Source organism: Cervus canadensis, chromosome 27, assembly GCF_019320065.1.
Source record: "Cervus canadensis isolate Bull #8, Minnesota chromosome 27, ASM1932006v1, whole genome shotgun sequence".
Classification (NCBI taxonomy): domain Eukaryota; kingdom Metazoa; phylum Chordata; class Mammalia; order Artiodactyla; family Cervidae; genus Cervus; species Cervus canadensis.
In genome coordinates this window covers 46,825,994-46,851,242 of record NC_057412.1, presented here as the reverse complement: position 1 = coordinate 46,851,242, position 25,249 = coordinate 46,825,994, and the positions used below count along the sequence as shown (strand labels likewise).

Sequence of the window (25,249 nt, the reverse complement as noted above, 5' to 3'; positions counted from 1 at the left end):
AAAATGAGGTTGCCATGGACTGAAACTGGGGAAGATTTAGGAAAGATCAATTTTCAAGAAGTGATGAGGTCAGAATTCAGTTTATACATGGTACATTTGAGATTCCTATTAGCTATCTAAGTGTGGGTTGGGAGTAAGCAGTTGGACATAACAGTCTCGAATTTTATAAGAGAGATCAGGATAGGAGGTATAATTTATAGCCTCAAAAATAGATTAGATATTTTAAGAAATGTGTATAGATAGAAGAGGAGATATTATCCAAGGCCTTGAGACCTGGGTACTTCAACATTAGCAACATGGGAGATAAAGAGGAAATGGCAAAAAGACCAAGAGGAGGCAGCTAGTGTGATGGGAGGAGAACCAAGAAAGAGGAATGCCCTAAAAAAGAAGTGAAGAAGGTGTCTGAGAATATGTCAGCAATGACAAGATATTGCATATAGGGTAAGATCTGCAAATTGATTATTTGATTTAGCAATGCTAACCTTCACAAGAGCCATTTTGGTATGGTGGTAACAAGAGTCTGGAGAAGAAAAGAGGAGAGAAGGCAGATAGGGGGAATATGCTCTTAGGAGTTTTCCCATTGAAAAGAGTCTTTTCCAGAAGGGTTGTGAGATCAAGATGCCTTAAAAAAGGTGCAAATAAAACACTGAGTTTGTGTTACAGTGTGAATAATTTTCTTGGGAGCTAGTGCTTCACTGGAAGTTCTGCCCAGAGAGGAGCTAAGTAAGACTGTTCATCTGCAGCAACGGGAAGGCAGTGCGCCTATAAGGGCTCAAATGCGGGCAGCTGATAGACGTGGAAATCACAGTACGTGAAAACCCCCCCTGATAACCTTACTCTTCCAACTAACAATAAATAAGCCCATCAGCTGAAAAGTGAGCACACAGAAGGAGATGCTAAAATTTGAGGGATGAAAAGACTGACTGGTCATCCAGGGGTGGAATGGAAAAAGATTAAGAAGATGTGGTTTATGGAAGGGCAGTTGAGAGTTCTTGTCACAGACTCACAGAGCTCTGGGCTTCTGTCTTTACTGTTGATTATGGATGCGGAAAAGATATTTTTTTTCTTTAAATTGATGTTTTTATATTTTTTTGGTGTGCATTTTTTGCTTATTAGTAAGAGAGTAGGAAATTTCAGTCAGAATTAGAATGAATTCTTGTAAATGACACTAAAGGTAGATTTTTCTTAGAATTATTACACCTCTAAAAATTGTGTTAATCTAACAAATGTCTCTAAAACTTTATGTTCATATATTTGAACATAATATGATACAGTTAAACCTCAACATCCCAATTAGAATGTGTCCCAATCCCCAAGGCAGATCTTGGAGATTTAAGAGAAAACCGGTATCATTAAGGGCATCAAAAGACATTAAGTGTCATCCAGCCTTATGGTTGGGAAAATGTCATTTGGTATAATTAAATCTAAAACTATATTTCTGAGAACATTTTACAATGGGAATTTTTATACTCATATACATAAATAAAAATGTAGAATATTTGGGAAAAATATATTCTTAATTGTCACATTTCCCCTGATGTGAAGTCGATACTTTCAAACATGTGAATTGTCCAAGAACATGATTTGTCAGCTGTGTTTGAAAATAACTCTTCCTCTAGTATATTGCCAGACCTCTTTGTCTCTGAAATATTCAGTCCTCTTTAAAAAAAGAGCAATGTCTTGTTGTTCTTGGCACTTGTGAAATGATAATAGAAGCTTTGAATAGTTTTGCTTAGAATTCACACCTATTTAATTCTGAATAAGAACTGTTGAAACAAATAAGAAAAACAGTGTAAGAACAAAGGTATGTGATTTCAGACAGAATCATATAAGAAAACAGAGTTTTCTCTTTTCATTTTAATAATGCTAAGAAAACTAAACTCCTTTAAAAGTTATCACTGGTGTTTATTAAAACAAAATTTTCTCTGAGCTGAAGATATGCCCTTGAGGTGAAAATATTTTTCTTCACCAAAACCTTGAGAAAGTTATAATTGACTAATAATTCTCTGCTTTGAGAAAAACACAATCATCAATATCAGGAGCAAGTGTAATCATTGCAACTTTTATTGTAAAATAGTGGATTGATTCTTAACTAAATTTTAGAATACTATTATTTTGGAGTCCTTTCTTTATTGCATTCTTTCTGGAAGAAAACCTCATAGTTCCACTTTGATGAGTAGAGCTTATTTCATGTTTCACTTCAGAGAGAGTCATCTTTCATAGAGAATGGTAGCTGTGGAGTATGTTTGGATCTTCCTCCCGGAAAAAACTTACTGTTCACTTGCAAGAGGAACAGTTAACAGACACTTCTAGTTTTGTCACCATCAGGACCCACCTCAACCTTCAGGCCAAGGAATGCTTTCCCTAGGCAGCCCCTGACCCACGATGGAGTAGATTGAGGTACTGGGCCTGGTCATTTCTGCCCAACATGGCACTCCTCTAAAGGCTGCATATTGGTCTGGAGCTCCAGACTCATTGCTAAGAGTTGGTCATGACTTTTTCATATATGCATGGATGTCTGAATATTTCCATGATCAATTCACCTTCTCTCGTTTAGCTTCATAAGCCTGAATCCCTCCCCACCTCCACATATTCCTCATGCTCATAACTCTTTCTCAGTGTTTGCTTCTCACAGGACTCAACTGATACAGTAACGTTCCCCTAAGATACTCAGTATCTGCTTGCTGACCATCTCCTACCCTATATGTCAATTACTATGCATGGGGCTGCAAAGAGTCAGACACGACTGAGCAACTGAACTGAACCGAATGCTAGATGTTGGGAATACAAACATCGTTTAAAGATGATTTCCATCCCAAGCAGCTCACAAACTAACTGGGGAGAGAGCACCATAAATAAGAAATGCCAGGGAGCCAACGCAAACACAGATGAATAACTGGAGTTTCATTAGCTTTCAATTGCTACATAAAAAATCTTCACAAACTTAGCACACTTAAAACAGTGTCCAGTTCTATCCAGTGTCCAGATACCTGGTCAGGCTTGCTTGGATTCTCTGCTTAGGGTCTCAACAGGTCAAAAATCAAGGTAACAGCCAGCCTGGGCTCTTATATGGAAGGTCTAGTGAATCCACTTTCACTCTCATTCGAGTTTCTAGTAGAATCTAGTTCCTTATCATTGCAGTACTGAAGTTCTTGCTTCCTTGTTGGCCATCAGTCAGCAGCCTCTCCGTATTCTTTATCATGCGGCCCCTTCCATCTTCAGGTCAGCAGTGGTGCATTGAATCCTTCATGCTTGGAATCTTTCTGACTTCCTTTTCTACTGCCATTCAGGGAAAACTCTGCTTTTAAAAGGCTCATATATCCTACCTGGATAATATCCCCTTTGATTAACTCATGGTCAACTAATTAGAAGCTTAATTACCTCTGTAAAATCCTTTTTATTAATTAACATGGTCAGAGCTTGAATGAATTCTCTTCAAATTCATGGTCCTGGGAATTGGGCAGAAAATCTTGAGGGACCACTTCAGAGTTCTACCTACCATAGGGATGTAGAGGAAGGGTTCATAATAGTGAAGGTGAGGAGGGGAAATCTACCAGGGTGAGATCAAGGCTGAGCTGAATTTTTAAAGAGTAATAGTAAAGTCAAATTGGGCAATTTTAGCCAAAAATTGAATATTTGAAATAATATATTATGAGCCAGCATTCATAAGTAGGACTCTTGCTTAAGAACAGTGATGGTATGACCAATAAACTAAACTTAGGAATTAGGTTTTATTGTTGGGAAACCATCACAGAATTTTAGGCAGATGATTGGCATGTATGTTAGAGAGTGACTTGTCAGCAATATTGGAGAAGGAAATGTCAGTACACTCTAGTATTCTTGCCTGGGAAACTCCATGTACAGAGGAGTGTGGGAGGCTGTAGTCCCTACCCGGCTGCAAAAGAGTCAGACGTGACTCAGTGACTAAACAACAACAGAGGCAGCAATATAGACAGGAGATATTACAGTGAAATACTGGAGCCAGAGTGATCAGCCAGAAGCTGTGAAGAGTGTGCATCCGAGAGACAGTGGCTGTCTGAATCAGAACATTGATAGTAGGATGGGGAAGGGAAGGACGTTTATAATTTAGGACGTAAATTTTGTATCACCCAGTGATGGATTGCATGTGGAAAATGCTAGAGGTGGAGCAGTCTAGGATGACTTTTAATTTAGGTAGCAGTAAGGGGGACTTCCGTAAATTGGTTAAGGGATGAGAGCAGGGCAGGCTAACTGGAGAGAGTTGGAAGGGGTAGGATGATGGTGGATTCAGTGTCTGAAATGTTGAATCTGAAATAGTTGTGGAACATCCGTATCATCAACTTCTGTCTCTCCACTGGATCAGTACAAAACATATTCTTTGAGTTCCCATTAAAAGGAAAAGAAATCCTCCCTGAATCTCTCACAGCCCTCCTGCTACCAGCTTCCACATTTTCTTGCTTTTTCATAGCTAAACTTATTCAATCTACTTTCATCCACTTTCTTTTTGCTTTTCAGCTCTTCTTCAGCTTTGCTTCCCACCCAACCATTCTATCAAAACTGTTTTGTCAAAGTCAGAGGAGGCTTTCGTGTTGGCAAGCTAAATGGACATTTTTGTCTCCCCAATTTACTTAGTGCCCCAGCAGTATTTGATGTGGTTGGCCTGCTACTTAAATCCACAAACTGACTTAGCAGTACTCACTGCAGACCTTGAAAATGAGAAATAATGATCACACATGCGGTCCATTACAACAAAATGAAAATAATACTGAAATGAATAATGCAAGCCATTTGTTTAAGACATTCTCATTGTATTTTCTTCTCAGCAAGCTTAAAATAATAGACTAGATAGTTCAAACTGCATGTATCAAAACTATGTTTGTTTTTTTTCTTCCTTAGAAGAAATATCTTCTTACATCAAAAGCTAAAGTCTTTGCCTATGTTTTGATCTTGTCCTTTCATAGGTCTTCTTAAACAGGCCTGAAGAGGTTAAAAAACAAACAAAAAAAATTTACCAAGATTTAAAAACAAGCAAGTAATAAGATGTTGACCAGATTTCAGAGGCAGAGAGAGAGGTGAGACTGAAATTGATTTTGAGGGCAAATCATCCACTTTTTTCATTGTTACACAGCTTTCATTCTCATGCAAAAAATATATATACTGATTTTATATTCATTTATCTAAGTAATGAAGTATTGCATGCAGAATTTTATAAGTTACATGTATGGAACATGCATGTTCTTACTATCCATTTAAGAAATAAATAACTGAAAAAATATTTGAATCAATTTATTTCCTAGTAAACCATTGAGTTAATTTTAATATTTTTCATCTATGTCTTTATAGTTTTGCTTGATATATATATATGTATAGTATATAGTCTGATTTGCATGTTTTCATCTCTGTATAAATAGAATCACTGAGTATATAGGTTTTTGTTCCAAATATTTGTGCTTTATCTATATTGAATATTCAGTTGCTGTGAATTCATTTTCATTGTTGTTTAATATTTTAATATATGATTATATTGAAATTCATTTGCCTGTTCTTTTGGCAGACATTTAAGTTGTTAATTGATTTTGCTATTTTATTTTTTTGGAATATCTCCTTATAAATATGTGTGATCATTTGTCTGGTTATTATTCTTATAAGTATGCCTTCTGAATAGTAGGTATAAAATTTTTAGAATTGCTAGATATTGCCGGTTGCTCTAAAAGTAGTTGTTTCTATCAGTGGACTATGAAAATTCTCATTTATTGTTATTTCTCAGACAGTATTTTCAGAAATGTGAAGTAATATCTATAGTTGGTTTTCATTTTTACTTCCTTCTTTCCTACCTTGATTGTACATCTATTTGTAATATAAAATTTAGTAGTTGATTTTTGTTTTCTATCAACTGCCTATTTGTATCTTTTGATATTTTACATTGGATTCATATATTTTTCTTTATTGATATGTATAATTCCTTCATATATATGGGCAAATAAATGTGGTAGGTACTGTGTGTGTGTGTTAAGTCTCTTCAGTCGTGTCTGACTCTGCAACTGTATGGGCTGAAACCCACTAGGCTCCTCTGTCCATGGAATTCTCTAGACAAGAATAATGGAGTCGGTTGGCATGTCTTCCTCTAGGGGGTCTTCCTGACCCAGGGATCCAACCTGCATCTCTTGTGTCTCCTGCACTGGCAAAAGAGTTCTTTACCACTACCGCCATTATTGACAAAGGTAAAGCTATGGTTTTTCCAGAGTCATGTATGGATGTGAGAGTTGGATCATAAAGAAAGCTGAGTGCTAAAGAATTGATTCTTTTGAACTGTGGTATTGGAGAAGACTCTTGAGAGTCCCTTGGAGTGTAAGGAGATCAGACCAGTCAATCCTAAAGGAAATTAGTTCTGAATATTCATTGGAAGGACTGATCCTGAACCTGAAGCTTCAATACTTGGGCCACCTGATGCAAGGAACTGATTCACTGGAAAAGACTCTGATGCTGGGAAAGATTGAAGGCGGGAGGAGAAGGGGACGGCAGAGGATGAGATGGCTGGATGGCATCACTGACTCGATGGACATGAGTTTGAGTAAGCTCCAGGAGTTGATGATGGATAGGGAAACCTGCTGTGCTGCAGTCCATGGGGTCGCAAAGAGTCGGACACGACTGAGCGACTGAACTGAACTGAACTGATAGCATTAGCGTTAGTGGCACCTGCTCTTGGCTTTTTCTTTTCTCCCCTATCAGCCCGTCTCCTTACCTGTTCCTCCCAACCCATACCACAAATCCACTCTGCAACTCTAGGTTCAAAAGGTACTTACTATTTAGTTCAAATGGTAAAATTAAGTTATCGTCGTCTCTTTTTCTCCCTATCCCACACTGATAGGACTACTGAAGCTTGGGAGGTAGGTGCTTGTCAGAGGTATGGCAAGTATTTATGAGCTCAGGGATGTATTTGTGGAATTTGTTGCTAACAGTTACAAAGGAGATATTCGCAAAAGCTCTTGTCCCAACAATTATGCAGAAAAAGTCTAGTCAAGTGTTCAGAGTGTTCAGAGGAATTCTCTAGTGTTTGATTATGGTATCCTCTGTGAATAACTTAAATGCTCTGGTTGAATAAGTAAACTCACCAGCATTTGATTCTTAAGGAATAGATAAAAAGATATATTCTGTTTTTTTCCCATGTAACTGAAAATTGTCTCTCAAAAGTATTGGCATTTCACTTTGAAAGAAAGTTGGATCCTTGCTTTTTCAGACACAAAACATTTTATGAGATTTTTGCAGTTTTTCAAAATTTTGGAAAAATCTCTACTTGTAATATCTTAAAAGGCCACAAGTTGACAATATTATTCCATGGAAGTCAGTTTGCATCATTGATGTTCCTTTGTACACTGGGTTTCTGTCAGTCCAAGTTTTTTTCTCTACTGCTTTTATTCCCTCTGCCTGGACCTGTCTTTCTTTCACTTTCTTTGCATTTTTTCTCTGCGTTTCTCCCCTCAAAACTCCTGTTTCCTTATCCTTTTTTTACTTTCTCATGCTACTTTTTTGGGAAAAAAAAATTTTAATTTACTTTTAATTTTATTTATTTATTTATTGAGGCCACCACACGTGGTATACAAGCTCTTAGTTCCCCGATGAGGGATGAAACCTATAACCCCTGCACTGAGAGCCTAGAGTTCTAACCACTGGACTGCTGGGGAAGTTCCAGTTTCCTCCACTCTGCTAACTACCCATAATATAGAATTATATTTTAATATAAATGTACATATGCATATTTATTTCATACATGCACATAGAAGTTTGAGCAGTTTAAAACTATCATACATCAAATAAAAAATTATTGCTAATATTTTTCTATTGAGTCTATGTGCAGTCTTGGGACTGCACATTCTATTCTATTACATTTTCATTTGATGAGGAATTAACTCACGTCTACTAACATTGATCTCTCATCGCCTCCTAAGTTTTGCTACCAATATTATTGCTTTCAATTATCCTGTTTACTAAGATACTTAAGTCTTTATTTTTTGTTTCATAGTTTTAGAACTATTTGAAGATATATCATTATGAAATAGGATAAAATTAAGGTTCCTTTTAATTAAAAATAAATAAATACAATTAAAATGAAAGACCCTCTTATCACTCTCATATACCCCTCACAACCTTCACTATTCACTTTTGTATACCATATATGGCAACCCACTCCAGTGTTCTCCCTGGAGAATTCCACGGACAGAGGAGCCTGACCGGCTACAGCTCATGACGTCACAAGAGTCCGACACGACTTAGCGACTAAACCAGCCAGATAACCATCATTTTGTTTACCATATTTTCCAGTTTGTAATATTTTTATTCTATTAAGTCAGTAATTAATAGAATTCAATTAAAATTAATTTATAGTGCTTTGCTTGTAGGTGGGTTTCAAAATGGCAAATGAAGAAAGGGTTCCTATAATGTAATGATTATATACACATAATCTACTACAAGATTAAATATTCTGAGTAGCTCTACAGAGAAGGTGTGTAATCGTATATTATACCAAAGAGAATGAAAATCTTGCAAGAGACATCTTGCAGTAGGTATTCAGATGCTTGTTCAAAAGCAAGTCATAATGAAAGACAAATTCCAAATTGAGAGAACATACTTGCAAATCACAAATCTGATGAAGAACTTTCTCGGAATACTTTAAAAATTTTCTGCATTACCTCTTTAATTTTTTTTTTTTGAGGAGAGGTGCATAGGAGGTAAGAAATATCTGTCTTTGCACATTAGAAACTATGTTTTGCTTTCATGCTTGATAGTAGGCTAGGCCCAGAAATCTAGGTTCCTTGTACATAGTGATGCTGATTAAAAGAGTCTGCTACCAATCTGATTTCTTCCGTTCCTGATGAAAGCAGGATGTAAGGGAAAGGCTTAGCTACAGGTAGTTTATTTTGTCATCCACTGAAAGTATCAGAAGTCAGAGGAGGAAAGTGAGTTTGGTAAGGAAGAAAATTTAATTTACAGGTATTTTCTCTGGTGGATTAGAGGGTAAAGTGTCTGCCCACAATGAGAGAGACCTGGGTTCGATCCCTGGGTTGGGAAGATCCCCTGGAGAACGAAATGGCAACCCACTCCAGTACTCTTGCCTGGAGAATCCCATGGATGGAGAAGCCTGGTAGGCTACAGTCCATGGGGTCCCAAAGAGTTGGACATGACTGAGCGACTGTACTTTCACTTTTTACTTTCTCAAAGTAGCTACTGAGAGCAACAGGGCTCAATTCCTGCAGCATCTCCTGAAAAATGTACATAACATTGCCTAGATTTTTCTACCTGGAGAAGAGGAGGCTGGGAAACTAATATTCAGGCTACCACTCCTCATTGGTTGTTTCTTTCTAGATGCATTAAGCTTCTGCTTAATGCTGCCACTTGTTCTGTCAATTCTTCCAAGTTCCTACAGTGTCAGAGAAGATTTTGAGGCAAAATACAAAAGATGCATGCATGATGTGTGATGCTGTCGATGTTAGATGTTTGATTCCACATGGAACTGTCCACCGCAGCTCAGGATTAAATCACATGTGGACTGATGGAGTGTGACCAGTGCACCAGCATTCTCTGGTTCACTCCTTGCAGTATAAAGATTTCCTGACATTCCACATTAAGTTCAGTCTGTTTCTGATATTTCAAGGTAGTTACCAGCTGAAATCTTTATAGGATTCCACATTTAGTGTCTTTAGTGAAACAAACTGTCGTCCCTAGTGTAATCACTGCTTCCAAGGTTGTGATGGATATTCATTACCTCTTTCCTCTAGGACTCTTCCTAGGTTTTTTCTCATCTTTGGCAAGCAACTCAGCTGGTCAAAATTGCTTGAGGAAATTAACCAAATGCTTAATCTCTGAAAAGTCAGTGTGATTACCCAGAGCTTCTTCCCTGATTGCTGGTTATCCAATGCTGTATAATAAGTCACTGCAGAATTTAGTGGCTTCAAATACCAATGCCTTATTCTTGCTATGGTTTTTGTATTGACTAGGCTTAGCTGGGTGGTTCTTCCTTGGGATCTCTCCTACGTTTCCGTCAGATAGAGGCTGCTACTGGCATCAGAAGACACAACTGACCTGGATGTCCAAGATGGCTAACACACATGGTTAGTAGTTACTGATTATTGTGTTGGTGTTCAGCTGGGGCTATTGATTGATGCACCTGCATGTTGCCTTTCCATATGTCTTAAGCATCTAATATATGGCAGCTGAGTTTCAAAAGTTTCCCAAGAGACAGGAAGTGAAAACTGCCAATTTCTTGGGGCCATGACCTGGAACCTAGCATGGCATAATTGCACTATATTTTATTAGTCAAAGCAATCACACAGCCTACCCAAATTCAAAGGGGCTGGCCATAAACCCTGCTTTTGGTGAGAGACTTGCCCTTTCCATAGAAATACCCCATGTTTGCAACTAACTGGTTTTCTTAGGCTGGTTTCCATATAGATGTCCAAAGACAGATTTTCATTTAATTTGTCCTGTTTCTCTCCCTCGAAGCCCGAGTTGATATCATTCTTTTAAAATCTTTGTTGATGTTATGTGTATCAAATTATACTTCAGTGCTTTAGATCAGTGGTTCTCAAATGATCTCCTCCCTCCAGGTGACATTTAGAAGGTCTGGAAGTAACTTTTATTGTCAAGAGTGCAAGGAGGAATACTGCTGGTGACTACTTGGTAGAGGCCAGGGCTGCGCTAACATCCCGCAGTTAAGAGCGCTAAACGTCCCAGTGCACAACCTGCCCCCTTAAACAAAGAATTGTCTACACAATATGTCAATAGTACCAATGCTGAGAAACTTGCTTTGGACAACAGCAACACTCATGACTCTTTTGGGGACTGGTTCTTCTCTATCTTTTGTTCCCCGTGGACCATGTCTTTCAGATTATTAGAAGCCTTCATGTTTAACACAGAGGGTCTACAAGGTCCTTTGTCTGAAATTGTCTTTCAGTTACTGTCTTAGTTCTTTCTGAAGTGTATCAAGGAACTTACACTCCCATATGACTTGATCTTTGTTTTTAAGAAATTCACATTATAAGAATTTTTTCTGAAGGGACCAGACATGAAAAACAGTCTTATTTTTGATCCCCTAAAGCTTGACCCTTTATGTTTCATTTAAATTCTACTAAAACAGACTTAAAGAGTTCTTCCTTTATTTTATTTCTCTTTTTATATCATAGGCAGCTGGTAAGAAGCCAGTTAAGGTTTGAAATTTTGCCTTCAAATTTCCCCAGGCATTCACAGTTCCCCTGGGTACTCCTTCTAGTCTCTCATTAATGCAGGTGACAGCATTGCCAAATTTTCTGTCACTGCATAAAAAATTCCCTTTTTCTTTGCTCTTCATTTTCATCACTGTATTTAAACCTTCACTAACAGCTTCCTCGAGATCCTTCTTGGTTTCCCTAATGGTCTTCTGCAGACTTTTCCAGCTTCTGTCCATTGCATAGTCCCAAAGCTAATGCCAAGAAAGTTTAGAGTTTAGTTCTTCTTAGTAGTAATGCTTACCTTGCTCCTGTCTGGCTGTGGTTGTTGGAACTACTCACTCATCAGCATGTGAGCCCCAAAATTTTAGTTCATGTTTCCCCAAACTAAGTCTGAGTAAAGGACTTGGGTGCAGGCCATTTATTTGCAGTGAGATCCCAGGAAACAGCTGAGGGAGGAGAGTAGTGAGACAAAAAAAGGAGAAAAAGACAATCTTAGGGTGCATTGATGAGGTCACTACTGTGGGTCACAGAGGCTTGAGTCTGCTAAGATCTTTTGAGAATGACATATAATGCCACTTAGAATTATCCTCTGGAACTACAGGGAGCTGGATCACTTATTTACCAGCTCCTCTGCTGGTAAGGTTGGTCCTGGGTTAACTATCTTGTAGTCTGGAATATGTTTATGCTTGAGCACACGGGCTCCCCGGGCTTGGGAAAGACTTACTGGCAGAAAGAGAAAAGACACAATACGTGCTTGAGTCGGGCTGCTGTCTCTGCGCGCTGTGTCCTGGTTCCCATGGAATATATTCTCCAAATGCAGCTGGAATCACACTTAGGCAGTGGACTGTGATGTGGCTGAGGGGCAGGGACACAAGAAATGTCTAGTACACTGAAACTTATAACTTGAGTTTATTTTTCTTTCTGGACTCTTAGCATTTTGTCTTCATTCCAGGTTTTTTTTTTTTAGAATTTCATGATTATGTGTCTAGGTGTAGGTCTTTTAAAATTCATTGTTTGGCATTTGGTTACACCTTTGAATAGGAAGCCTCGTATCTCTTTTTAACTCTGGGATTTTGAATTCCTACATATTTTTCCCCTTTATTTTCTTTGTTCTTTCTTTCTGAAACTTTTATTTGTTAGGAATTGGCACTTTTGTATTTTCCATCTCTTTGTCTTTTTGCTCTATATTTTAGGAGGTTTCTTTAGCAGCCAGCGTTTCCACTGAACTTTCAACTTCAGTAATAATATGTTTAATTTCTAAGGCATTCTTCTTAGATAGCCTCTATTTCCTTTTCATGGCATTTCATTCCTGTTACATGGGTTTATTGTCTTATCAAACAGAACTGAAGATACATACATACATATGTATGTGTGTATATATGTATATATACTATTATCTGTTTCTTATTATCTATGTGTATTTGCACACACACATTTTTTCCTTATTATCTGTGTTTTCTCCAGGATCCAGGATCAGCTATTTGGCATGTTCTTCTTGATAGTTTTCTTTGTACTGATGATTTTCCCCATTTGTCTCATGATAATTAGGTTTCCATTCATCTTTATGAATAAAATACAATGTTGATTAGGTTAAGTTGCTATAAGTTCCTTCTGCTGTGTATTTGTTTCTTTATCAATCCACCAAACATTTTCCTTATCCAGGAGGGCAGAGCTCAGCGTGTGTGTGTGTGTGTGTGTGTGTGTGTGTGTTTGTGTGTGTGTGTGTGTGCGCGCGCGTGCATGCATATGTGGTGTTATTGGCTACACAAAAATTTCATTTTAAGGTATGTAGATGAGAAGCAGGCAAGCATACATTCCATAGGATTCCCTCAGACAAAATAAGACAACTTTAATCTTGGGACAACATCCCACACATGGAATACTTGCTGTTCCTAAGCAACTGATTTGGCTTCTTTAGAAAATAGTCCTCTGGTTCATGCTCACTGAACATGCAAGACCTGTCATTCACCATTCACATGGGAACGGGGGTTTGTTGGGAGGAGCCAAGTTGCAGTGATGTGGACAGTTTTTAATTGTTTCCTTTGGTTGCTTCTCTATCATTCTTTCTTTCTCTCTAAGCTTGCCAATTTTTAGCTTCAGGCTTCACACAGTTTCTCTAGAGAGAACAGTTTCTACAATTGCTGACACCTGTTCTTCTCTTCATTTTCTGAACTATGGCTTCATCTGCCCTGCATAGTTCATCTGTCATCAAAATATCTGGTCTATGGATTGCCTCTCCCTCCAAACCTGACTGTGGTTATGAACACATCTCCTAACATTTTGAGAGCATGGAAAGGAAAATAAATATGTTCTCAGTCTGCCATTTTATCCTGGAGTCTAGAAGTCTTTCTCTTTTCCATTTTATTTATTTAATAAAGCTTTATTTTTTTAAATAAAGTAACAATTTAAACTCAATGTAGGAAATATTACATATTCTTTATGAAAATAAAAATATTTTATTTTAATTTGACATGACTTAAAAAGGATTTTTTCCTCCATTGATCAGTAGAGGAGGGCAGCCAACTTAGTAGCTGCATGTTCCAGATGCAAAATGTTTTCCCAAATGGTTATTACTTTTAAAGAAAGTGGTGCAGGCTTCAGGATGATTGCTTATCAGCCACTCTTTCTTGAGTTCTGCCACTTTGACACTGCCCCAGTCACTAAAGGTGCTGCCCTAAGCACCAGCGTTACTACTGCATTTGACCTTGTCTGCTTATCCGGGTGATTTTCTCTTTGACACAGCTGGGGAGTGGGTGGCAATTGAGGCATCAGTGACCCTTCTATGCATTTTCAGTATCGGATGGTCCTTTTAGGGCCACATCTCCACTATGTCTACAAGAGTGACAGCTAGTTAGGATGGTGGGGTGGATGGGAAAATGAGAGCTAGGAAATATGAGAAAAAGAAGTAAAACGAATTGGCAGAAAGGAGAGGGTAAAAAAATACTGTTCAGTTCTGAGACCTGCGAACCTCTCTGCTCTTGGTGAAAGGTTGTTTCTGAACGATAAGATGTGGGATTCTTGGCCTCCGGAGGAGACAAATTCAATCCGGGGCCAGAGACGAGGCTGGATCGCTCAGAGCTTTTGTGTAATAAAGTTTTATTAAAGTATAAAGGAGATAGAGAAAGCTTCTGACATAGGCATCAGAAGGGGGCAAAAGAGTACCCCCTTTGCTAGTATTAGCAATGGAGTTGTATACTCTCCAATGAATCCAAAGAATGTCTGGAGGTTGTAAAGACCTCACCAGACCTACTCCCATAATTTACATTTTAAGATAACAGAGTTGGCTAGAAGGTTTAATCCAAAGATTGTCCTCAGGCAGTACACATCCTTGTAAAGACCAGGCCTACTTCCATAATTTATGTTTTTAAGATAACAGAATTAGCCAGAGGATTTAATCCAAAGACTGTCCTCAGGCAGGATACATTATTGTTATATAGTCACTCACAATCTGTTAATGAAAAGAAAGGAATGTCATAAAACTTAGAATGGCACCAGATAATTCATCCCTGGCCGTAAAACGATTGACTTGAATCTTGTAGAAGGGCAGATTACCAACAAATAGTTTCGTTTACATAGATTAGGGGAACAATACCTGAGTAAGTAGGTTGGGCCATTTGGCGGAACCAATTTGAAGAAAGAGTCATAGCTTAAGACAACATTTCCATAAGAAAAAGAAATGTATTGGTTAACTCAAGGTTTGAGAGTAGTTAGCTTCAGGTGAAACCAGGTGTCATGGCAACACAGCATTTTAAGAGAAACCTCATTTTAAATTTGTATAGAGAAGAAAACATATCGCTGGTTTGTTTCCTCCTGCCGCTTAAGAGAGATAAAAATGTCTGGCACTTGGAGCCTCTTTCCTCTGTTTGGAGACCCCTGGCCTTCCTGCCTGTTACCCTCTCATTGGGTTGTACATTCCATCTTTGTAGCCTAGGTTTCTTAGGTTGGCTGGAGTGAGTTTCTATAACTTGAGGCACACATGTGTAAATTTTGAATGAATACATCTTCCCTTCAGTGAGATATAAAGAAAATTGAGTGGTCAGTTGTTTCTAATAAATGCTGTTCCCAGCAATGAATCTGACACTTCTAGTCATGAAGCCAAACATTACAAAGGTTCCACAGTCTTAACACAATTTTAAACTATCCACAAGAGTTTAAGAACTGTTACTCTAAGATAATCTTCATCTGCACCTTTCAGGAGAAGCACATGGGTGCCTGAGCCCTTGAGGCAGCGGACGTTGACAGCTTAGGGGAATGAACTTTGGGAAGAGCTGGACAAAATCCTGTAATTGTGACTGGGAGAGTTAGGGAAAAGTGGAATCAAAACATACAGGTCACGAGTGCCAGGAGCTAAAGGCAAATTGGAGGCTGTTCTAACTCTGAAAATAAATGAAATGTTGGAAGGAATGGGAGAACTGACAAAGAGCAACCTCCATGAAATTTGCATTATATTATTACTCGTTTAGGACCAAACTGCCCTCTGGTCCCTGAAACAGGGGTGTCTGCTGAAAGTGTCAGTGTGACTAACCATTTCTGAAGCCTGGGCAAGATTTAGGGTCAATTATGAATCAAGAAGGAGAAGGCAGTGGCACCGTACTCTTGCCTGGAAAATCCCATGGATGGAGGAGCCTGGTGGGCTGCAGTCCATGGGCTCGCTAAGAGTCTGACACGACTGAACGACTTCACTTTCATTTTTCACTTTCATGCATTGGAGAAGGAAATGGCAACCCACTCCAGTGTTCTTGCCTGGAGAATCCCAAGGACGGGGGAGCCTGGTGGGCTGCCGTCTATGGGGTCGCACAGTGTCGGACACTACTGAAGTGACCTAGCAATAGCAGCAATGAATCAAGAAACAACAACACACAGTCTGAACATTAAAAAAGCAATATGATAAAAGTTATACTGAAGGTTTTGAAGACTGAAATATTTCAGGAGAGATCACTTTAGGTTACTCAGAATGTAGACTTGTGAAATATCAGTTCCTGAGGGAATTATCATGTGTTTGTCTTCACAGCAATGCATATTCCCTTGAGAATTTTTACAAACATACATATAAATATTAGACACCAAGTGAAATGACTCCTCTTTATGTCTGAATGCTTTAAAGCTACACTTAAAGGAAAACAAGGAGGGCCAAGGGTTCAGCTAAACTTTCCTTTCTGCACACTCCCCCTTCTCCATCCCTACACCATATTCCAGACCAACATCATTTTTCTCTTAGATTGTTTACAGTAAAAATGAAGAACTCCTATTGTACGTCAGTTGTTCTCTCAACAGTGTAGATGGCTATCATGTAGATGGCTATTATTTCCATTTCACAACTGAGGAAATAGTTCAGAGAAGTTAAGTATTGCCAGAGGTCACCCAGCTAAAGTAAGTGGTAGAAAGCTTTGGCCCCCCTCTGTCTTCCTAACCACTGCACACTCACAATACATAATATTCAAGTGCTATTTCAGGTAACCACCAATCCTCAGTTGCCTTGTTGATAAATTTCCCCAGCCCATAGGATAGCCTGAAAGAGTAGGTGCTTAGATTTGTACCTAGTAACCTCCTTTGTCTTCATTCAAGGGGTTCAACCAGGAATGTGTATCACACAAACAATGCTGATCAACTCATATCCTGAACATTTGGAATTAGAGCAATAGAAGATGAGTCAGTCAAAGGAAGCTGCAGTGAGAGATCGTAGGGGGGCTGGGGTGGGTTTACTGCACTGCTGTGCCAAAGCCATGTGCAAAATGCAGTTGTGGAAGGGCAGAAACCTGGGGTAGAAAGAGGAATGCACTCTGCACCACACATACTCTCTTGATTTTAGTATTTTTGCTCATCTTTCAGAAAGATTATAGCAATTTGCACTGTCTATAACTGTGTGATAGTTCCCTTACCTTCATTAAAGCCAGATTTTTCTTTTTTGTTGTTGTTTATGTCATTTGTTTGGTTAAAATGATATTTATTTTGTTTCTATGTTTGGGATTAATGGTGAGTTGAATATCTTCTATATTTTTCTATTTTCTTTATCACTTCTAGTTCTTATTTTCTGAAATTTCTGTTTATGTCTTTCATTTCTATTATTTTGATCTTTCTTTTCCCAGTTTTGAGATATAATTGATATATAACTTTGTATTCGTTTAAAGTGTACAACATAATGATTTGATATGTGTATATATTGCAGAATGCTGCTGCTGCTGCTGCTAAGTCACTTCAGTCGTGTCTGACTCTGTGTGACGCCATACACGGCAGCCCACCAGGCTCCCCCGTCCCTGGGATTCTCCAGGCAAGAACACTGGAGTGGGTTGCCAATATTGCAGAATAGTTACCACAATAAGTTGAGTTAAAATCTATCACCTTATCCATTTACAGGGTTTTTTTCTTATGATGAGAACTTGTCAGATCTACTCTCTCATTAACTTTGAAATAAACAAATCAATTTTGTTAACAATTTTGTAACAGTTGCCATGCTGTATATTATATCCCCAGAACTTATCTATCTTATAACTGTGTTTTACACTTCCATGCATTTCCTCTAGTAATATATAAGAGTTCCTGGTTTATTAACAACATGGTAACTTTTTATCTGTCATGTTTACATATGTTTTTTTCCTAGCTTTTACATCTAATTGATTTTTTTTTGCCTCTTGTTTTATCCCTTCTGGTATCACTACAGGAAAGCTGTTTCCAAAATCCAAATAAAATCATGAGTCTCTCCTGTTTTAAAAATGTTCAAAAGCTCTCTATTGCTCACCAGTTAAATTGTAAAGGCAGTGGACTGGCATGCAAAGCTCTTCAGTGCCTGATTGCTGCCTCCCTGACTGCATCCTTCTCTACCTCCAATAATATTTATCTTTAACGTTTGGTTTTAGTGGTATAAAGCATCTGTGCATGTGTGCTGAGTCACTGCAGTTGTGTCCGGCTCTTTGCAGCCCTATGGACTGTAGCCCGCCAGGCTCCTCTGTTCACTGGATTCTTCAGGCTGAAGACTGGATGGGTCACCACGCCCTCCTCCGAGGGATGCTCCCGACCCAGGGACGGAAGCCACGTCTCCAGCAGCCCCCGCACTGCAGAGGACTCTACTGCTGCCGCCTGGGAAGCCCCGTAGAACAGACCTGTGGAGTTAAGTGGTTCTATGTGTCTCACTACTTCCGTCTCGCCTTCCTACTCCTTGTTTCTACTCCCTGGGGCCACATTTTTTTTTTAATGCTTTTCATTGTTCCTTTCTGTGTTTCTTTGACTGTTTACAAATACATTCTTATCCTTCCTTTTAAAAAATTTTGTATTTACTTTCAACTCTGAGAGATGAGAACTGCACTTTGTTGTACATTGCCTGTACTCAGTACTTCCTCTTCCTCCAGTGTAGGTAAGTGATCGTTGCTTAGTCGCTAAGTTGTGTCCGACTCTTTTGTGACCTCGTGGACTGTACCCTGCCAGGCAACTCTGCTCCTGGGATTTCCCAGGGAAGGATACTGGAGTGGATTGCCATTTCCTTCTCCAGGGGATCGTCCCGACCCAGGGATTGAACCTGCACCTCCTACTTGGAAGGCAGATTCTTTACCTCTGAGCCACCAGGGAAGCCCAGAGTTAAGCACTAATTTTGTTCTCATCAGTACTACTTGGTTCTTGCATTATTATGGACACGTACATTTTATTTACAGCTGAACCATTCTGTTTTCATGCAGTTAGTCTCAATTTTTATTTGCTTGATTTTCTGAGTACTCATCACAAGTTCATTTACAAATGCTTTGTTAGAAATCTTAATCTCTTTTCAATATGTTTAAACATCTCAGTGTATCTCTTCAGCTCATTTCTTTTTCCTTAGAGGTATCCCTTTGGAGCTTTGTGACTCCCTGCTCCAATATATACTGATTGCTCCATGGGCCTGCTGCATGTCTGCTCTCACGGAATTGTTACTGAGCGCAAGTTCATGTGGCCAACACACAGTGAGCCCCAACAAACAGAAGGGTTTGAGTTTGGGGCAGAGAAAGGTTTATTGCAAGGCGATGCAAGGCGATGGGTGGTTTGTGCCCCCAAACCCCCGGAACCCCTCAAAGGAATTTGTCAGAGCATTTTTTTAAAGCAAGATGAGGGAGAGGTATAGTTAGCTGTTGCAGACTTCTTGGGGTCAGAACCCTATGTTCTTGTAGCTATCTATAACTACAAACCTATATCTATAAACCTCCAACAAGACAAATGTTATTCTCTGTTCTGCAACTTTTTATTTCTATATGAATGAACACTTAAAGATCACAACCCTAAGAATAGGCTATCCTATATATTTCAGACTATAGGCAACATTCTTTTACAAAAGGTGCAGAACCCTCTTTTACAAAAAGTCTAAGCCCAGGGAACAAAGCCCAAGGGTTAAAGTAACAGGAGCAGATCTAATATGAAGTCAGGTTTGTTCTTCCCTATTCCAGGAGCCACCTTGTCCCTCATCATGTGGATTCCCTTTTCCTTTCTCCTCTGTTGATTCCCTTGCTTTCTTGATCCTGTATCTTCATCTCTCTTGGTTTATTTTTGTTTAGTCAGTAAAGTGGTTTTGCAATTGTTTCTCAAAATGTAGTACATATATTTGAAATCTTAATTCTGTCATCACGTTTCATTGATACTGCGGCTAAGTATAGAATACTAATTTGGAATTCATTCAAATAGTTTTCTAGATTCCTAAGATATTTTAAAACATTTCTAACACATTTTAAAAGCTGAATGCCATTTTTATTTCCTTTCTTTTGTGTGTGACCTGTATCTTTCTCTCTGGATACATCAGTATCTTCTCTTTGTTGTGAATTTCCTGAGACATTGTGATATGTGTCTTGATGTGAACTCTTTTCAAACCATCTTTTATGGGAGTTCTTGGTTAGTACTTTTAACCTGGACTCTCTTGTTCTTTAATTCTAGAGAATCAATTGGAATCACGAATAGACCTTTTCTTGAAATTCCTTTCTCTATGTAGAAAACTCCTGTTTACATTGCAAAGTGAAATTTTAAAAAACCATTCATTGAGATAGCTGACAACACTCCCCACCTCAAAAACAAAACGAAACAAAGAAAAATATCACCACTAACAACCTGGGGCTATTATTTTCCCTTGTACATATATCTATTACTCCCTTTTGTTATAATGATTTTTGCTGTTTATTTTTCTGCTCAGACAATGGGTAGTTTGAGGGTGAAAGTGAAAGTGAAATTCGCTCAGTCGTGTCCGACTCTTTGCAACCCCATGGACTTTACAGTCCGTGGAATTCTCCAGGCCAGAATACTAGAGTGGGTAGCCTTTCCCTCCTCCAGGGATCTTCCCAACCCAGGGATCGAACCCAGGTCTCCCACATTGCAGGCAGATTCTTTACCAGTTGAGACACAAGGGAAGCCCAGTTTGAGGGTAGAGACTTTATTTTAAAAATAAATAATAAAAAAGTGTGTCCCTAATTCTTTTACATATTTGTCTTATTGAAAGAAATTCAATATTTTTGAGAAAAAGGAAACGCCTGTTATAAAACAGTAAGTACTACGAAGAAGAAAAGCACAAACTGCCCTGTTTCTTAGTGGAGCGGATAAGCTCTAGTGATGCTGTGGGCAGCCGCGTGGCTGTTTGTGAGCAACTGCCAGGTTCCTGCTGCTGGGTTAAAAGAGCAGAGGTTTGCTGGCTTCTGTGTGCATTAGCTTGAGTGCAGCCGAGATGGAAATCTGATTTCCCGAGGAGAACGTCTTTCTGGTGACACTAGCAGGAAGCAGACCTTTCCATTAAAATGGATAGGTTGCTGAAGGTCATAAACAACTCCTTATGTGAGTGAAAGAAAGCAAGGTGAAACCTGGAGACTGAAAGGCAGGCAATCGAGAGGAATCAGCAGAAAAACTAGTGAGTATTTTAATACCTTGGTTCAGGAAGAATTGCTCATTAATAGTGTCAGAGCTCTATTGCATATATTTAAAAGACTTAATACATACCTGTCATTCTCCCAAGCCACACATATATATTACCTCTAAAGAAATCTTCAGTTTTTTTAATTATATAACTTATTTACAAAATCTAGAAAGGAACTGTGCCCAATTCCAAAGGATACCTACATATTAAGTGATGACTAAACTTGTATCCATGCTGGGATTCCCAGTAGCCGACTTAGCATGTTTGGTCTCCTTAACACTATGAAAGAAAAAAGGGGGAGGAAGATGGGAAAAAACAAGTGACATCAATAAATTAATTTAATGATGTTTTACCAAGCAACCCAAGAACAAGCTCAATGAGTGATTCCAAACAAAAGGTTTACACTTAAATTAATTGAGTAAATTCTCTTTTAAGACATGCACTTATTTTCATAACAGTTCAGTTCAGTTCAGTCTCTCAGTCATGTCCGACTCTTCGCAACCCCATGGACTGCAGCACGCCAGGCCTCCCTGCCCATCATCAACGGCTGGAGCTTACTCAAACTCATGTCCATTGAGTCGGTGATGCCATCCAACCATCTCATCCTCTGTTGTCCCCTTCTCCTGCCTTCAATCTTTCCCAGCATCAGGGTCTTTTCCAATGAGTCAGTTCTTTGCCTCAGGTGGCCAAAGTATTGGAGTGTCAGCTTCAACATCAGTCCTTCCAATGAATATTCAGGACTGGTTTCCTTTAGGATGAACCGTTTGGATCTCCTTGCAGTCCAAGGGACAGTGTATTCATTTTCATAACAGTGTATAACAGTGGCCACAAGCAAGTATCTTTAGAATATCACAGTTTATAAAGCACTCTCATATGTATCATCTCACTCAGACCTTACTGGTTAAATAACATTTCAGATTATTTACAGATTCTATTACTATCCTCCTTTCAATGATTATAAACTGAAGTCAGAGACATTAAGTGTTTTTCCATGTTTGCACAACCGGTAAGTTGTTAATATTGGATCCAATTACTTTTCAAGTCTTTTCTACTAAACCATCACTGAGGTATAACTTGTGTTGTGTCATTTAATTCTTCTATGCTGCCTCTGATTGAATAGTAAAAACAGTTTATTTTGCCGAGAGTTGTAATAAGCAGAGTCTCCCTCCTCCTCCCCTTTCTATTTTCACCTTTCATTTTCTGAAACAGGACTGCTTCTGAGTAAACCTGACATTGGATTTCCCCATTGCAGTCCGTTCCCCACAAAGAATCTTGTGTGCTAGTGAGCTTGGGTGTGGGAACTACACTCTGGAAACTTGAGACGTAGGTTATTCCCCTGAAGTTACTGGCAGAGTATTTCTGGGCTCTTTGTGCATCAGTGTGTAGATTAGTTCCTACTGTGGATTATAAGGGGGAGAAACAAGATTTACTAAACCAGCAATGGAAGAACAAGAGGTAAAGGGGCATGGAGGTGTGGGAGCTCTGTGTTCCCTTTGTGAATCCTGCCATCACCGTCACTCTCTCTCACCACCTGAGAGGGGGTCCAAAGCTGACTTTTTAAAAATGTCAGTGTCATAATTAAAAAAAAAAATTTTTTTCCCTTGGGCTTTTACGTAAAACTCCCATGTAATACAAATTAAATTACTCTTTTAATTTTCTTCATATCCAATAGAATGTGGTACATTAGTATATGTTAGCTGATACATTATTCAGATGATTTGCAGTGTACAGTATATGCAGTGTAGAGTATACATATAGTGTATGTATAGTATGCAGTGCACACACATACTATACATAGTATATGTATATACATAGTGTAGTATATGTATATAGTATAGTGTTTTTAATGCATGCATGCTTGTTTGTGTTTCTGAATGTCCCCACAGTCTGCCTCCTTGTTTTTCATACATGCTGCAGTTGGTTTGTTGTTCCTCCACACAGGGAATAATGAGTGAGCAAATTACAGGAAAGACATTAAACATCTGTTTGGGTTAAACTTTCTTAGCCTAATTGGCAGAAAATGACTAGTCTCACAACATGCAGAAGATGAAGTGTTGTTAAGCGAAAAAATTCTGGAGGGATGTTTGGACAATGTGCATTTCTAGTTTGTAAATATAGGGGGTCACGTATCACAGTTGGTGGCCACTGCTGGGTCTGTATGCAGCAGCTTGCAGGTATCGCCGTAGAAGGGTGTGCTTATTAGAGACCAATTATAGCAGAGAGAAGATCCTAATCTCTCCTGCTGTCGCTCCCTGGTTCCTGGCATGAAGCACTGACAAATTAGTCTGCAAACTTAAGATTCTTAGAAGCAGACCCCACAGAATACCCATAGGCTTTGAGATTCTTCTATAGTGACCTTGTTATTTCCCTACCCTTGCCTCTGTTTAAGGTCCAGAATTAACCCACATACTATAACACTGAGCATCAAGGTTTTCTCATTGAGTTATCTGAGACATAACTGTGAAAAATGCAAGACTGTGTGGTCTCTTACAGAAGGGTGCGGTTTTTATTGAGGTATTTTAATATTCATCGTAAGAGTGAAAAAGAATGGCCTGCTTATGTCTAATGCGCGTGCAACCTCCTGCAAATTCTTGTTTCCAAGGGCTTCTGAAATATTTCAGGGTTTGTAAGCTCTGAGATATTTCAGGGAAGAGTATGGAATGGAGGTTAAGAACACAGACTTTAGAGTTAGACTGCCTGAGTTTATAACCTTAGAAAAGTGTTTTCTCTCTCTTCTCATTTGTAAAATGTGGAGAAAAAGAATTCATTCCTCATAGTTGAAAATCATTACTTTGAACATATCTCATAGTTAAAATGCAGTATGAGTAGTATTTAGAAGTCTGGGCTTTGAACCTGCTACTGGGGTTAAATCCAGGCTTCTCTGCTGTTACTTCTGTGACCTCGGGCAAGCCACTCAGCCTTTCAGTGCCTCAGTTTTCTCATGTGTGAAATGAGAATAAAAACGGTATCTATTTCATGAGTGGTCGAGCATAAGAAATGATAACTAAGTCAAAACTCTCCCTTCCAACTTTTACTAAGATATAATAATTGACATATAACACTGTTTTAGTTTAAGGTATACAACATGGTGATTTGATATATGTATATACTGCAAAATGATTATTACAGCAAGATTAATATCCATAACTTAACATGTACATTTTTTTTCCTTGTGATGAGAACTGTTAAGATCTACTCTCTCGTTTTTTTGTTCAGTTGCCCAGTCGTGTCCGACTCTTTGTGACCCCATGGACTGCAGCACACCAGGCCTCCCTGTCCCTCACCGTCTCCTGGAGTTTGCCCAAGTTCATGTTCATTGCATAGGGGATGCCATCCAGCCATCTCATCCTCTGACACCCTCTTCTCCTTCTGCTCTCAGTCTTTTCCAGCATCAGGGACTTTTCCAATGAGTTGTGTCTGTTTGCATCAGATGACCAAAATACTGGAGCTTCAGCTTCAGCATCAGTCCTTCCAGCGAATATTCAAGGTTGATCTCCCTTAAGAGTGACTGGTTTGACTTTCAGGAGTCTTCTCCAGCACCACAGCTTGAAGGCGTCAATTCTTTGGCGTTCTGCCTTCTTTATGGTCCAGCTCTCACAACCAAATGTGACCAACGGGAAGACCATAGCCTTGACTATACAGACCTTTATTGATAGTGTAATGTCTGCTTTTCAACACACTGTCTAGGTTTGTCATTGTTTTCCTGCCAAGAAGCAGTTGTCTTCTGATTTCGTGGCTGCACTCACCATCTGCCATGATTTTGGACTCATCATCTTTCACCAAGAAGAGGAAATCTGTCACCACTGCCCCCTTTCCCCTTCTATTTGCCGTGCAGTAATGGGGCCGGATGCCATGATCTTAGTTTTTTTTAATATTTAGCCTTAAGCCAGCTCTTTTACTCTCCTCCTTCACCCTCATCAAGAGGATATTTAGTTCCTTTTCAGTTTCTGCCATTAGAGTGGTATCGTCCACATATCTGAAATTGTTGATGTTTCTCTCGCCTATCTTGATTCCAGCTCGCAGTTCATCTAGATGGCATTGCTCATGATGTGCTCGGCTTATAGGTTAAACAAACAGGGTGACAGCAGACAGCCCTGTCATACTCCTTTCTCCATCTTCAGCCAGTCAGATGTTCCAGATAGGGTTCTAACTATTGCTTCTTGATCTGAATATAGGTTTCTAAGGAGACAGGTAAGCTGGTCTTGTATTCGCATCTCTC

At 39.0% G+C, this 25,249-nt stretch overlaps 1 long non-coding RNA gene across 4 annotated transcripts in view; it reads left to right on the top strand.

Annotated features, from left to right (window-relative positions):
- The window catches only part of LOC122428703, a 242,651-nt gene that overhangs the window by 151,905 nt on the left and 65,497 nt on the right, over positions 1-25,249 (top strand). Inside the window, exon 1 of one of the 4 annotated variants that reach the window (XR_006265800.1) lies at positions 18,039-18,284. The exons of 2 other annotated variants lie outside the window; for them this stretch is intronic. This is a non-coding gene — a long non-coding RNA (uncharacterized LOC122428703). One more of the 4 variants, XR_006265803.1, reaches the window with a different exon arrangement.